We start from the raw sequence: 15354 nt of genomic DNA on the forward strand, positions 1-15354 counted from the left end.
TCTGTGCAGCTCTGATTCTTGCATGGGCTGGATCTGTCCTGCTGATGCTCTCAGTGCCCAGGAGGTGCCCTGGCCTCAGCCTGCCCACCCTTACCTGAGGACAGACACTGACAAGCTTTGGCTGGGTGGTGGGCATCCATCGCCATGGAGGTGGCTCTTTCTGCAGCTCCCCAGCTCTGGGTAGATGTCCTCCCCACCAGACAGGTGGGGGTGAGGGTCCCCAGGACAGGCTGGGGCCAAAGTTGGTGTTAAAAAGCCATCTCTGTGAGGGCCTCAGCGGAAGCTGTGGCTATTGCCAAGAGAGTGGGTGTTCCCCATCTTCTTGGTCCCTGGAACCAGGATCCACTGATAGAAGGGATCTCTTGAAGTCCCTGGCCAGGGGGCTCCTCCACGCCCATCTCTACCCCAGTCCTGGAAGCTGTGGGTGATCCAGAGCCCCCCACAGGGACAGTTGGGGAAACTAAGGGCTGGGCAGTGGGTTGGAGTCAAGGTTGGCCAAGAACCCAGATGTCCCGGATGTCTGGGATTAATAAGCAGTGCCCTGTCTGTCCCCCATCTTATTAGGCTGAACAATAAATTCCTGCTTTGTGGGGCAGGTTGCAGTAAGCGGACAGGCTTGGCAAAGGCACGTACGTTTTCTAAGCTTCCTCAGCTGGAAGCAGGGCAGCTGAGCCATGCTGTCCTGTGGCTGCTGCCTAGAGCTTGTGAAGCTGGGAAAACCTTTCTACTCTGCGCTTCACTCCTGTGTATTAGTCAGCGTAAGCTAGGTTATGCTGCGGTAGCAAGTTAACCCCCTAAATCTCAGCCGTTTCCCATAAAGGCTTATTTCTTGACAACTTGCTGATATGTCTGTCATGGATCACATGGGACCCAGGCCAAAGGGCTCTGCCATGTGGCCCATCACGTATTGTCTCAGCCCAGAAATGACAGGGTCACTTCTGTTCATGGTTCCTTGTCTGGAACCAGTCACATGGGTCCCGCCTGACAGCTACAGTTCAGGACATGGACGGAGCGCCTGGGATGTTGAGTGAACAGTACTGTCCTCTGTGTCCTGCCTCTCTGAGTTCCAACAGCTCTGTCCATGCAGAGAAAAGAAGGCAAGGAAAAGAAGCTCCCTAGCCCCGGGCAGCAGATGCCATTAACAAAACAGTAGGTAATAGCAAACTCTTTCCTAAAGTCTTCCCTCACTTTATCTGGGGTTCCAAATTCAAATGCTATCAGTGGCCAGGCAGGTATGGTGATGTGAGTGCTGGGGCCCAGGACCACTGCGAGTATACATCCCCTCCAAAGGCTTTCAAGGTCAAATGTCTAAATGAACCAAAGAATACCTGTCTGAGGGATAGATTCAGCTGCTGGCCATGGGTTTGCCACTTGGTTCCAGGACCTGGAGAAACAGTCTCTTCTACGTGTAATTTTCTAAATTTACTTTTAAAATTTATTTTTAGTAGTCTCTAATGATTCCTTGTTTTTCAGAGGTATCGGTTGTAATATCACCTTTTCAATTCCTAATTTTTGTTATTTGGGTCTTCTCTCTTTTTTTAGTTCACTGTGCTAATGGTTTGTCAATTTTATTTATCTTTTCAAAAAGTCATCTTTTTGATGCATTGATCTTTTGTATCATTGTTTGGGTTTCAATTTCATTAAGTTCTGCTCTGATCTTAATGATTTCTTTCCATCTGCTAACTTTGGGTTTGGATTGTTTTTATTTTTCTAGTTCTTTAAGGTGAAGTATTAGGTCATTCACTTGCCATCTTTCCATTCTTCTGAGGTGAGCATTTAATGCGATAAATTTCCCCCTTAGTACTGCTTTTGCAGTATCCCACAGGTTTTGGTATGATGTATCATTGTTTTCATTAGTTTCAATAAATTTTTTCATTTCCTGTTTGATTTCTTCTTGGACTCATATGTCTTTAAGTAGAATGCTGTTTAATTTCCATGTGTTTGTATAGTTTCTAGAATTTCATTTGTTACTGATTTCTAATTTTAATCCATTGTGATCTGAAAAAATACATGGGATGATTCCAATTTTTTTGAATTTGTCGAGACTTGATTTGTGACCTCACATGTTATCTATCCTGGAGAATGATCCATGTGCTGATGAGAAGAATGAATATTCTGAGGTTGTTGGACGGAATGTTCTGTAGATATCTGCCAAGTCCAGTTGGTCTAGAATGTTGTTTAGATCTTGTGTTTTTCTGCTGATTCTTTGCCTAGATGATCTGTCCAATATTGATAGTGGGGTGTTCAGGTCCCTTTCTGTTATGGTATTAGTGTCTATTTCCTTCTTTAGGTCTAATAGAGTTTGCTTTATAAATCTGGCTGCTCTGACATTGGGTGCATGTATATTTATGATTGTTATGTCTTCTTGATGGATGAATCCTTTTCTCATTATGTAGTGGCCCTCATTATCACTTTTTATGGTTTTTAGTTTAAAGTCTATTTTATCTGATATAAGGATAGCTACTCCAGCTCATTTTTCCTTTCTGTTTGCATGGTAAATCTTTTTGCATCCTTTCACTCTTAGTCTATGTGAGTCTTTATGGGTGAGGTGGGTCTCTTGAAGGCAGTATATAGTTGGGTCCTCTTTTTTAATCCAGTCAGCCAGTCTGTGTCTTTTGATTGGGGAATTTAATCCTTTTACGTTAAGAGTTGTTATTGAAAAGTGTTGATTTACTCCTAGCACTTTATTGATTTTTATTTGGATGTCTTAAGTGTCTTTTGTTTCTTTCTTTCTGATTTACTGTTTGTCTTCTGTACTTGTTGGTGCCTTGGGCTGTAGATAAACATTTTTTTTTCTTTTCATTGTTGGCATTTTTATTTTACTAGTGGGTTTTGATTTTTCTTGAGTTTTTATGGCAGTGGTAGTTATTTTTCAGGTACCAAAGCCGGTACTCCCTTGAGAATTTCTTGTAAGGGTGGTCATGTGGTAGTGAACTCCCACTGTTTTTGTCTGAGAAATATACTATTTGCCCTTCATTTCAGAAGGATAGCCTTGCAGGGTAGAAAATTCTTGGCTAGCAATCTCTGTCTTTTTGTATTTTGAATATATCATCCCATTCCTTTCTGGCTTTTAGGGTTTGTGATGAAAAGTCTGATGTTAGGGATGGCCCTGCGGCTTACTCAGGAGAATGTGGTGCTGATAGCGCCAAGGCTGTGGGTTCGGATCCTGTATAGGGATGGCCGATGTGCTCGCTGGCTGAGCGTGGTGCAGGCGATGCCAAGCCAAGGGTTGTGATCCCCTTACCAGTCAAAAAAGAAAAGAAAAGAAAAGTCTGATGTTAGTCTGATTGGGGCTCCCTTATAGGTGATTTGATGCTTCTCTCTTGGAGCTTTTAAGATTCTCTCTTTGTCTTTGTGTTTTGCCAATTTGACTATAACATGTCTCGGAGAAGACCTTTTTGGGTTGAATACAGTTGGGGATCTTTGAGCTTCCTGAATCTGAAGATCTGTGTCTTTTCCTATACCTATACCTGGGAAATTTCCTGACACTATTTTGTTGAATATGTTTTCAATGCAATCTCCTTTTTCTTCCTCTTCTGGAATATCCATGACTTGGATATTTGAGTGCTTAAGGTTGTTTGATATCTCTCTTAGATTTTCTTCAGTGTTTTTAATTTTTTCTTTTTCTTTTTCTTTTTCTTTTTTTGTCTGTCTGTGTTATTTCAAACAGCCCATCTTCAAGGTCAGAAGTTCTCTCTTCTACTTCTGCAAACCTGCTGGTTAAACTCTCTGTTGTGTTTTTTATTTCGTTGAATGAATTCTGAAGCTCAGCAAGCTCTGCTACATTCTTTTTCAGAGCATTGATTTCCTTGTACATTTCTTCTTTCGGGTCCTGTATACTTTTCCTCATTTCATCGTGTTCTCTAGCTGAGTTTTCTCGTATCTCATTCAGTTTCCTTAGAATTATCACTCAGAATTCCTTGTCAGACATTTCAAGGGCTTCTTGTTCTATAGGATCTAGAACTTGAGAGTTATTACCCTTTGGTGGTGTACTTTCTTGATTTTTCATATTTCTGGTATCTTTCCTTTGATGTTTAGTCATTGTGACAAGGGATTGCATGGTCCACTGGTTCTACACTATTGTCTGGCTAGGATGCTGCGGGGCCTGCCAATTTGGCACAGCTGCCTCAATGTCTGCTCAGTTGCCTGCTGGCACCTCAGGCGCATGGTCGCCTTGGGTCTTGGGCTTCTCTGGGGAGGTGCTTCTCTGGTCAGCATGCACTCGGCCAGGCTGGGGATGGGGTCTGGCAGTGGCGAGGCCTTCCTGCTAGGTTGCATGCTGGTGCAACAGGGCAGTTCTCCCAAACTCATTCTATGAAGCAAACATCACCCTGATATCCAAACCAGGTAAAGATAAAACTAAAAAGGAAAACTACAGGCCAATATCCTTGATGAAGATAGACACAAAAATCCTCTATAAAATACTAGCCAACAGAATACAGCAACATATGTGCAAAATTATACACCATCATCAAGTGGGATTCATCCCAGGGATGCAAGTTTGGTTCAACATATACAAATCAATAAATGTCATACACCATATCAATAAAACCAAACTCAAGGACCATATGATCATCTCTATAGATGCTGAAAAAGCATTTGATAAAATTCAATACTGGTACATGATAAAGACTCTCTACAAGTTAGGTATAGATGGAAAGTATCTCAACATAATTAAAGCCATATATGATAAACCCACTGCCAATATCATCCTGAATGGGGAAAAGCTGAAAGCTTTTCCTTTAAGAACAGGAACTAGACAAGTATGCCCACTCTCACCAGTCCTATTCAACATAATGTTGGAAATACTAGCCAGAGCAATCAGAGAAAAGAAGGAAATAAAGGGCATCCAGATTGGAAAAGATGAAGTCAAACTGTCCATGTTTGCAGATGACATGATCTTATATATCGAATAGCCTAAAGCCTCTACAAAATAACTCTTGGAGTTGATAAATGATTTCAGCACAGTAGCAGGATACAAAATGAACACACAAAAATCAGTAGCATTTCTATTCTCCAATAGTGAACATGCAAAAAGAGAAATCAAGAAAACTTGCCCATTTACAATAGCCACCAAAAAAATAAAATACTTAGGAATAGTATTAACCAAGGATGTGTAAAATCTCTTTAATGAGAACTACTATCCACTGCTGAGAGAAATTAAAGAGGACACAAGAAGATGGAAAGATATCCCATGCTCCTGGATTGGAAGAATCAACATAGTGAAAATGTCCATACTACCCAAAGTGATATACAAATTCAATGCAATCCCCATCAAAATTCCAATGACAATTTTTTCAGAAATGGAAAAAACCATCCAGACATTTATATGGAATAACAAAAGAACATGCATAGCCAAAGCAATTCTGAGCAAAAGAAATTAAAGCTGGAGGCATAACACTACCTGACTTTAAACTATACTACAAAGCTATAATAACCAAAACAGCATGGTACTGGCATAAAAACAGACACACTGATCAATTAAATAGAATAGAGAATCCAGAAATCAACCCACACACCTGTAGCCATCTGATCTTTGACAAAGGCACCAAGCCTATAAACTGGGGAAGAGACTGCCTCTTCAGCAAATGGTGCTGGGATAACTGGATATCCATATGCAGGAGAATGAAACTAGACCCATACCTCTCGCCATATACTAAAATCAACTCAGGGCCGACCCCATGGCTCTCTCGGGAGAGTGCAGTGCTGGGAGCACAGCAGCGCTTCCGCCGTGGGTTCGGATCCTATATAGGGATGGCCGGTTTGCTCACTGGCTGAGTGCGGTCACACACACAAAAAAAAGGACAAAAAAAAGAAAAAACTGATTATTTGGGCCGGCCCGTGGCTCACTCGGGAGAGTGTGGTGCTGATAACACCAAGGCCACGGGTTCGGATCCCATATAGGGATGGCTGGTTGCTCACTGGGTGAGCGTGGTGCTGACAACACCAAGTCAAGGGTTGAGATCCCCTTACCGGTCATCTTTTGAAAAAAAATAAAATAAAATCAACTCAAAATGGATTAAAGAATTAAATATACACCCTTAAACAATAAAACTCCTTAAAGAAAACATAGAAACACTTCAGGAAGTAGGACTGGGCACAGACTTCATGAATACGACTCCAAAAGCACAGGCAACCAAAGGGAAAATAAGCAAATGGGATTAGATCAAACTAAAAAGCTTCTGCACAGCAAAAGAAACAAGAGTTAAAAGACAACCAACAGAGTAGGAGAAAATATTTGCAAATGATACATCTGACAAAGGATTAATATCCAGAATATACAAAGAACTGAAACAACTTTACAACAAAAAACCAAGTAACCCAATTAAAAAATGGGCAAAAGAGCTAGGCGTTTCTCAAAGGAAGATATACGAATGGCCAACGGACACATGAAAAAATGCCCAACATCACTCAGCATTTGGGAAATGCAAATCAAAACCACACTGGGATACCATCTAACCCCAGTTAGGATGGCTAAAATCCAAAAGACCCTGAACAATAAATGCTGGCGAGGTTGCGGAGAAAAAGGAACTCTCATGCATGGTTGGTGGGACTGCAAATGGTGCAGCCTTTATGGAAAATGGTATGGAGGTTCCTCAACAATTGCAGATAGATCTACCATATGATCCAGCTATTCTACTGCTGGGAATATATACCCAGAGGAATGGAAATCATCAAGTCGAAGGTATACCTGTTCCCAATGTTCATCGCAGCACTCTTTACAATAGCCAAGAGTTGGAACCAGCCCAAATGTCCATCATCAGGTGAGTGGACACGGAAAATGTGGTATATCTACACAATGGAATACTACTCTGCTATAAAAACGAATGAAATACTGCCATTTGCAACAACGTGGATGGACCTAGAGAGAATTATATTAAGTGAAACAAGTCAGGCATAGAAAGAGAAATACCACATGTTCTCACTTATTGGTGGGAGCTAAAGATAAATAAATAAATACACAAATAAACTGGGGTGGGGGAGGGAAGAAGACAGCAATTACAAATCCTTGAAGTTGAGATGACAAGTGAACAGATATGAGGTTGTTGGGAGGGAGGGTGGTCAGGGAGGAGGGAGGGAGGTTTTGGTGATGGGCCACAATAATCAACCACATTGTATATTGACAAAATAAAATAAAATTTTAAAAAATTTATTTCTGAAATAAGATTTACCATCTTAACTGAACTGAACTTGGGTTCACCCACCTGTGCCTGGCCAAGCCCAGACACCAACACCAGGTTGCAGTGAGAGAGATTAGGCTTTTATTACAAGTCTAAGTAATTGGAGCAGAGGCAGCTAATTCTGAAAAAACCTGAGCTACTAGAAGGCTTGCAGACACGGATTTTTAATGGAAAGAGTTGTGGGTCGGGGTTGTGTGAGTAGCCTGTGAACGTTTGATTGGCTGAATCTCCAAGAATAAAGCAGCGGAATCTCCGGGAACAAAGCAGCAGCTCTTCTCTGCTTATGCTCTGGCTCCAGTCAGTCTGTGGTCTTTGCAGTCTGGATAGCACGTTCCAAGGGCTGGGAATCTTTTGGTCTCTGTCCCTGTGACAACATCTCAAGGGTGCGGGACCAAGATAATGTCTTTGATCCTGGGAACTTAGTGACTGATTTATGGCATTCCTCATCACTTAGGTAACATCCCGTTTGCTCAGCTGCCTTCTTTGTACTTCCTTCCTCAATTGCTAGGTGTCAATCTTAGCTTCTTAATTGGAGAGCCCAGTTTGCAGATCCTAGCTCACTTTCTTTTTTTTTTTTAAAGATGACCAGTGCTTGGTGTTGTCAGCACCACGCTCTCCCAAGTGAGCTAACCGGCCATCCCTATATGGGATCAGAACCCGTGGCCTTGGTGTTATCAGCACCGCACTCTCCCAAGTGAGCCACAGGCCAGCCCCCTAGGTCACTTTCAACTTTGGGGGGCCATGGCCACTGCGTACTTTCTTCAAAACTTTTGAGGGGCTTCATCCAAATGGGGTACCCACTGGGTTTCATCAGCACCATGCTCTAACCAACTGAACTAACCGGCCAGCCCAGAAGTTCTGTTTTTAATTTTTTGAGGAACCCTGTTCTGTTTTACTTTCCCACCAGGAACGGACAAGGGTTCCAGTTCCTGCACATCCTTGTCAACACTTGTTTTCTGTGTTTCTGATAGTAGCCATCCTAATGGGTATAAGTGGTGTAGGGTTTGCAAGCCTAAGGGGCCCCAGGAATGAAGGTCACAAGCAGAGAGGCCCCCTGAGCAGGGCTCCATGTCTTCCAGCTCTGCCCCACCCAGCCTGCACCGCCCTCTCCGCTGTTCCCTGTTCTGTAAATGTCTCCACTCCCCTCCCAGGTGCCTGCCAGCCATTGCTGATTCTTCCAGACCCTTCCCTCCCTATAACTCAGGATTGCCAGGATGCTCTTCTGGTCCCCCACCTCTACCCAGCCACATCTCTGCTTGAGTGTCTCTTCTTTGGAGAGCCTCCCCGAACCTCTGGACCACACAGATCCACCCCCGCGCCATCACACACGCCACCTCCCCACTTCTCCTTTGCAGCCCTCAGATGGTATGAAATAACCACGGCGAGACGCGTCACTTCATTTTTCTCTCCCCTGTGAAAACCGAAGCTCTGTAAGAAGGGAGATGGCATTTTTTTTCTTAGTTGAAATGTTTCTATTTTCTGTTTTCTCAAAAGTGGTAGCTAAACTGTATTTCAAGATGGGGCTTTTCCCTCTGGCCTAGTTTCTCACCTGCCCCATGCAGGAGATCCGGAGGATGCTTTCATTTCTCTGAACACAGGAGCTTTGCGGTCGGGCACACGCCCTAACAGGCCTTACCTGCTTGTCCCCTCTCCCAAATTAATAGTGTCGTTTCTTTGGTCCCTTTGGAGTATGTATCATAAATCCCAAAGGAAGAAAACAAGATCAGTTCTTCCAAAACTGATGCCTTGTGTTAGTCACTTAGAGATAAGAACAAAAGATCTGGCTCCTCCCTTGCCCACGCCACAGCGGGGACACACAGGTATGCACAGGCAGTGGCCTGAGGGATGCCGCGACACATCCTCTTGTACCTGGCCGTGCCAGAGACAGTCGGCTGAGGGCACGTGGGAAGGCTGGGAGAAGGAAAGTACGTGTAGATGCAGTGAATGCTTTCCAGATGAAGCCCAACTCCTTGTTTTTGGCAGCTGTCTAGTTCGGGGTTGGAGAATCCAAACAGTTGGCCTTGGTGTTATCAGTGTCAGCAGCACTTTGCTCTCATAAGTGAGCTAACTGACCAGCCCTAAGTTTTCCCCTTAAGGAACTTTTTTTTTTTTTTAGTGGCTAGCTGCTACTGGGATCTGAATCCTTGACCTTAGTGCTATCAGCACTGGACTCTAACCAAGAGAGACCCCTTAACATGGTTAGTAACGCCTCCACCACTCACCCACTCGTTCATTCATTCATTCATTCGTTTGTTAGTTCACTCATTCATTCCCCACATATGCATCGAGCTCCTTCTGTGTGCCAGGCACCGTTGGGACACAGCGGGGAAGCAGATAACCTTAGTCACAATGACCACAGGCCCTGCCCCAGGGAGCTTCCATGCTGGTGGGTGGGACACATTCCGAAACAAGCCAGCAAATAGAAAACGTGTCAGGGGCTGGTAAATGCTGGGAAGAAAGCCAGAGCAGCCCCTGACCATGCCGTCCTGCCCCACATCTCGCCCCTGCCACTCCCCTCCCTGGGGAGGCTTTAGCCCCGCTAAAGCTTTTTCTGTTCCCTAAACCTGCGGGCTCCCACGGCCTCCGGGTCCTCATCCACCCTGTTGCCTCTGCCCAGAGCTCTTCTGATCGCTCACGAACTCCTGTTTGGGCTTCAGCGATCATGTCTGCTCCTCAGAGGCCTTTCCTGATCACACCGAACTGGCCAAGGCACCCGGAGTCTGGGGTTCTGCAGCCCCCTCTCTTCTCGCCATCATAGCCTTTGTTTGGCTGTAAGGTCCTTAATGGCAGGAACCAAGCCCATCTTGTCCTCAGCGCTAACCCCAGGACCCTCAGGCCTTGGTCTTATCAGTACTATGCTCTAACCAACTGAGTAACCGGCCAGCCCTCCCCAGGTCTTAGAAAGACAGGCTGAACGGCCCTGGGACCCAAAGTGTGTGTGTCCCGAGGGGTTGGGCTGTCGCTGTTTTAGCCATTCCTGATTTTCAGCATGTCATGTTGCCCTGTCTCAGGTGGATTGTGGGGACCCGGCTCAGCACCAGTCTCCCAGGAGAGTGTGTAGCCTCCTGGCACGGGGGGTGACCGGGGACAGCTGTAACATCTCCATTTTGGAAACTCTTCCTACATCTGTCAGCAGCTGCAGGCCCCAGTCCCTTGGCATGCGGACAGGAGTGTACGGAGACAATCAACACGACCTTGCCTCCTTGGGGACCCTTGCAGCTTCCCAAAGAATGAAGCGCTGTAGCCGCTCACCGCAGCACTCTTGGGCAGGTGCAGGTGGTGGTTCTCTCTGGAGGGCGTGAGTGACCCCTCGACTCCTCCATCACGGCCCAGAAAACACAGAACACTGGATTTTCCAGAATTATTTCCCCATGTGCCTTTTCAGTGTGGTGTTCTGATGTTCTGAGAATTTACAACATTTTGGTTTATACAAATTTCTACTCAGCACCAGCCCTGGCCCTAGGCTCACTCCAAACTTTTCAGCCCGAATTGGGAGACACGCTGGAAGCCTAATGTGGGGGAGGGCACAGAGTGTGGCTTCAAAGACCCCCCAGGGTTGCCATTTCCTGACCGTGTAACCTTGGGCACATCATTTAACCTCTGTACCTCAGTTTCATCATCTGCAAAAGGGGACAGTGCCCACAAGAGGTGAACTTGATCTGACGTGCAGAGCCTGCCACACTGGCTGACCAGAAAAGAAGATCATGATAAATGATAAGACATCAAGATTGCCATCAGCAGTTCCTGTCCCCCACTGCACTCCTTCACAAGATCAGCATCATCCGGTCATCTGGAACGGAGCGACACCCGCACAGGGGCCTGCCCTCCCTGAATTCGCTCCTGCTCACACCCTCCCATCTCCCTGGTCATTCCTTCTTTCATGAGATGGAATGACCTTCTCTCCCGACCGACCCATTTGGGGGCTGTCACTAGGAGCCAGAGCAGGCAGCAGTCTTCTCGCTGGTTTTATTGACTTGGAGACTCTGCCAAGGCTGCGGGCAACCAGGGCCCTCCCTGGGGCCAGCACTGGGTGATGGCTGAGGCTGTGCAGGAAGTCAGGAGGGGAAGCCCAGCTGTGGCCAGTGGGGGTGGCATGAGGTTGGGTCCTCAGTGACTGGGCACCTGGTGGTGGCTTGGGCAGCTCTTGGGGACGGCCCTCTGTCATGGCACCAAGCTGGGCCCCGACCGCAGGTACACCCTCAAGCCCTCTTCGTCTGCAGGTATGGGGTGGCAGGGCTTGTCTTTCCATGCCCCCAGTACGGCCCCTGAAACTCAACAGAAACCCCCCTGCTTCCCCCAGACCTGCCTCCTGTTGACCCTGCTGTTGAGACAGGTCACCAGAGGGACCCGGGCCTGGGCGCTCTGGGCCCCCAGCTCCCAAGGCAAGGAGTCCTCCCTTGGCCAGCCAAGGCTGAGACCCGTGGGATCTCAGCTGGTGGAGAAGGGGAGAGCGAGGGCTTTGAGAATTTGCCAGGTCTCAGATCTGGTGGGGGAGACCCAGCTGTCCCTCTTTCCGTTCCCAACAAATTCTGGTCCCCGGCTCCTCCTGCACAAGTCTGCTGGGCGGTGGGGAGAGGCAGGGGGAGGGAGGGAAAGTCCTCCCGGTGCGTGCGGGCTCAGTGCCAGCTGTGCCGGGCCCAGCCTGGGGGGCAGCCTCTGCTCCAGGCTCTGGGCGAGTCTGTGTGCCTTTCTGCACTTCAGTTTCCTCTCCCGTATAGTGGGGACGATAAAACCACCAACCTCACAGGGTCGTTAGGAGGATGGAATGAGATGGTTGGGTCATAAAATGCGTAGTGAGGCACCTGGCACTTAGTAAGTGCCTATTAAATGTGAAGCATTATTATTTGAAAACAAGGGCCCATGGGCATAGTGCCAGAGGGGGGTTGTGATGGTTAATTTTAGGTGTCAACTTGACTAGACTAAGGAATATCTAGAAACCTGGTAAGGCATTAATTTGGGGGTGTGCCTGTGAAGGTGTTTCCAGAGGAGATCAGCATGTGGCCTGAGTGGACTGGGTGGGAAGGTCCGCCCTCACTCTGGGTGGGCACCACCCAATCTGCTGGGGGCCTGGAGAGAACATAATCAGAGGGGAGAGCGAGTCTCTCGGTCGGCTGGAGCTGGGACACACTCTTCTCTCCTGTCTGTGGACATCGGAGCTCCGGGGTCTTCAGCCTTCAGGCTCCAGGACTTACATCAGCGGTACCTCCGGGCTCTCAGGCCCTGTGGCCTCAGACCGAGAGTTACACCATCGACTTCCCTGGTTCTGAGGCTTTTGGACTTGGACTGAGCCACACGACCAGCATCCCAGAGTCTTCAGCTTGAAGAAGGCCTACCATGGGGCTCCTCACCCATCAAGATCCCGTGGGCCAATTCCCCTCATAAATCCCCTCTCGTGTATTAATATACATATTCTATGGCCTGTCTCTCTGGAGAACTCTGACTAATACAGGGGCCCTGTCTTTGGGGCGTTCCATACCCCCTCCCCCCTTGCCTGATACACAGAAAGTAATAGACAAGGGAAGGGAAAGTTCTAGGTCATTTCTCCATTAAATGGTTGATACAGGGCTCTGCCCGTGTCCTGCGTGCCTGGGAGAGCTGGCCAGGAGGGTGGGCTAGGGTGGGAGGGTCAAAGGCCTGGAAACCACTCAGGACCTTCCAGGCATCCTGGGGTGGGAACTCTGGGGGCATGGGACTGCAGTGACACAGTGTGGGAACACACATGCTAGCCTCACACACGCCTCTCGGGCACACAGACCCTTGTATGTGCACACTCGAGCCTCTCGCACACACCCTCGTGCACCTGCACCTTCATGCACACGCCCACGTGCACACTACTGTGCTCCCGAGGGCGCACGGCCTCTCGCGCGCCCTCACACCCCTGCCCATGTTCGTGCATCCTCACGCGTGTGCACACGCACACACGCACGTACACACGCACACACGTGCTGCAAGGGGCCCTGTCACTGTCATTGTGGCCCCACACCTAGTCATTTAACAACCCATGGGGCTGCGTTTCTTTCATGGAAGCCAACGTTTGGTTTTTCTTTAACCGAGAACTTTTCATTGAGTTTCTCTCAGTCTCACTTTTCATTCTGACTGGAAAGGGTTTTTTTTTCCATCTCTCTCTCTGCGGTTTTGACAGCACCGGTAGCTGTAGCTGCAACCCCAAACCTCCCGCCACCGCCTGCCTCTGAGCGTGTCCACTCGGGCTGGGACAGGCCCAGGACTTCCCTGCTGTCAGCCTGGCCGCTCATGAGGTGGAAGGTAAAGAGGAAGGATGTGCCAGGGTGAGAAGTGATGTCACAGTGGGGGCCGGGGGTGGGGACAGACCCCAAGAGCCGTGAGTGTGTTGTTCAAACCTCCTCATCGTGGACTTTCTATGAGCAATTCGAGAAGTGCTTCAGCAGAGAGAATTGTGACGTGATAGCTGGGAGCCCCTGCAGGAGACTTAAGGTCACCATCTGGTCACAGATCTTCCCCGGGGATGCTGACATCTGGGTGCCACAGATGTGTTGTTCCTCACCCAACCATTAAGTTGGGGGGGTCTCCATGCTGATATTTACACCCCCTTCCTGCAGCTGTGTGGGGTCCCTTCGACTAAGTTCAAGTCTAGCTTTGCTGTCATGAGCAGAGTCACTGGGCAGGAGCTCCACCCCCTCCAATGTGAAAGGGGGTGACTCAGAGGTGTGTCGACTGTTAGGCAGTTAGGTATGAAAAGTCTTAGAAAGAGCCCTGGGAAGAAGCAGATTCCACCTGCTTAGAGATCTTTCAGGTCCCAAATCTCATGACAGCTTGTCTCCTTTCCAAGATATTTGGAGTTTGGGACCGGGCACAGAGAAGTGTGTTATTCACTGGAATAGCAGGAAATTGTGATTTTTGCTTTTCTCTGATGTGACTTTGGACAAGTCACCTCTCAACTCGATTTCATATCTATGAAGTGGCTGTTGTAGACTGAATTGTTCCCTCCCTGAATTCATATGTTGGAGCCCTAACCACCGATGTGACTGTATTTGGAGACAGGGCCTTTAAGATGGTAAAATTAAATGATGTTATAAAAAGGGCCCTAATCCAATAGGACTGTCATCCTTGAAAGCGGAGGAAAGGACATTAGGAATGCGCACACACAGAGAAAAGGCCATGTGTGGACTGGTGAAAAGATGGCTGGGTTTTTTGGTTTTTTGTTTTGACAGCTGGCCAGTAAGGGGGTCCAAACCCTTGACATTGTTGTTATAACACGGTGCTGTAACCATCTGAGCCATCTGGCCAGCCCAAGATAGCTGTCTATAAGTCAAGGAGAGATGCCTCAGGAGAAACCAACCCTACCTTAATCTTGGATTTCCAGCCTCCAGAATTGTGAGAAAATAAATTTCATTTGCTTACACCACCCAGACTGTAATATTTTGTTACACTGCCCTAGCAGACTAATACACAGGATACACTGCACTAGCAGGCCTATACATAGTCCTGCTCAATAAAATGGTAGTCAGTACTACTGTTTGCACAGCAAACAGCCTTGGAAGCTAGAGGCAGTGTCTCCCCCTGGGCCAGAGAACAGATTTATTTCCTTTCCAGGATGCTAAGGTCTCCCTCTCCTCCCCTAAGGAGATTGCCCAGGAGACTGCAGGGAAGGTGGCTGCCTCATTTGTTTGTGTGACTGAGCCCCAACAGGATGGCCACATATTTGCAATAGAGCCTTGTCTTTGTAGCAGTTGGGCAATGAGCATTCAAGAGCTGGAAGTGTGCACAGGAGTGTGCCCAGGAAGCATTTAGCATCTCCTTTAATCTCTGCACAACCCTGTGAAATGGGTGCCATTATTATCCCCATTTGACGGAGGACAAAACTGAGGTTAACCAGCTTGCTCCAAGTTGCTCAGCTGTGGCAATGACAGAGGTGGGATATGAACCCAGCTTTGTCTGACTTTTCCAAGTACAAGTACTTTTTTTTTTTAACCACACCTGGATACCTCCAATTGCATTTTAGTAGTACGAGGCATTTTTTTTTTTTTTAATTTGAAGCATTGATCACATGACAAAGGTCTTCGGTGTGCTGCTTCTTTTAATGAGTCCTAGGGAAGGAAGTGGGGACCAGCTGCTACAAGGAGAAGCTGCCTTGCCACCTAGGGCTTTGCAGGGGTGAGCTCCCAGCCCCGGGGCCAAGGGGAAGGATCGCTGC

This window comes from Cynocephalus volans, chromosome 8 (genome assembly GCF_027409185.1).
Source record: "Cynocephalus volans isolate mCynVol1 chromosome 8, mCynVol1.pri, whole genome shotgun sequence".
NCBI classification, from domain to species: domain Eukaryota; kingdom Metazoa; phylum Chordata; class Mammalia; order Dermoptera; family Cynocephalidae; genus Cynocephalus; species Cynocephalus volans.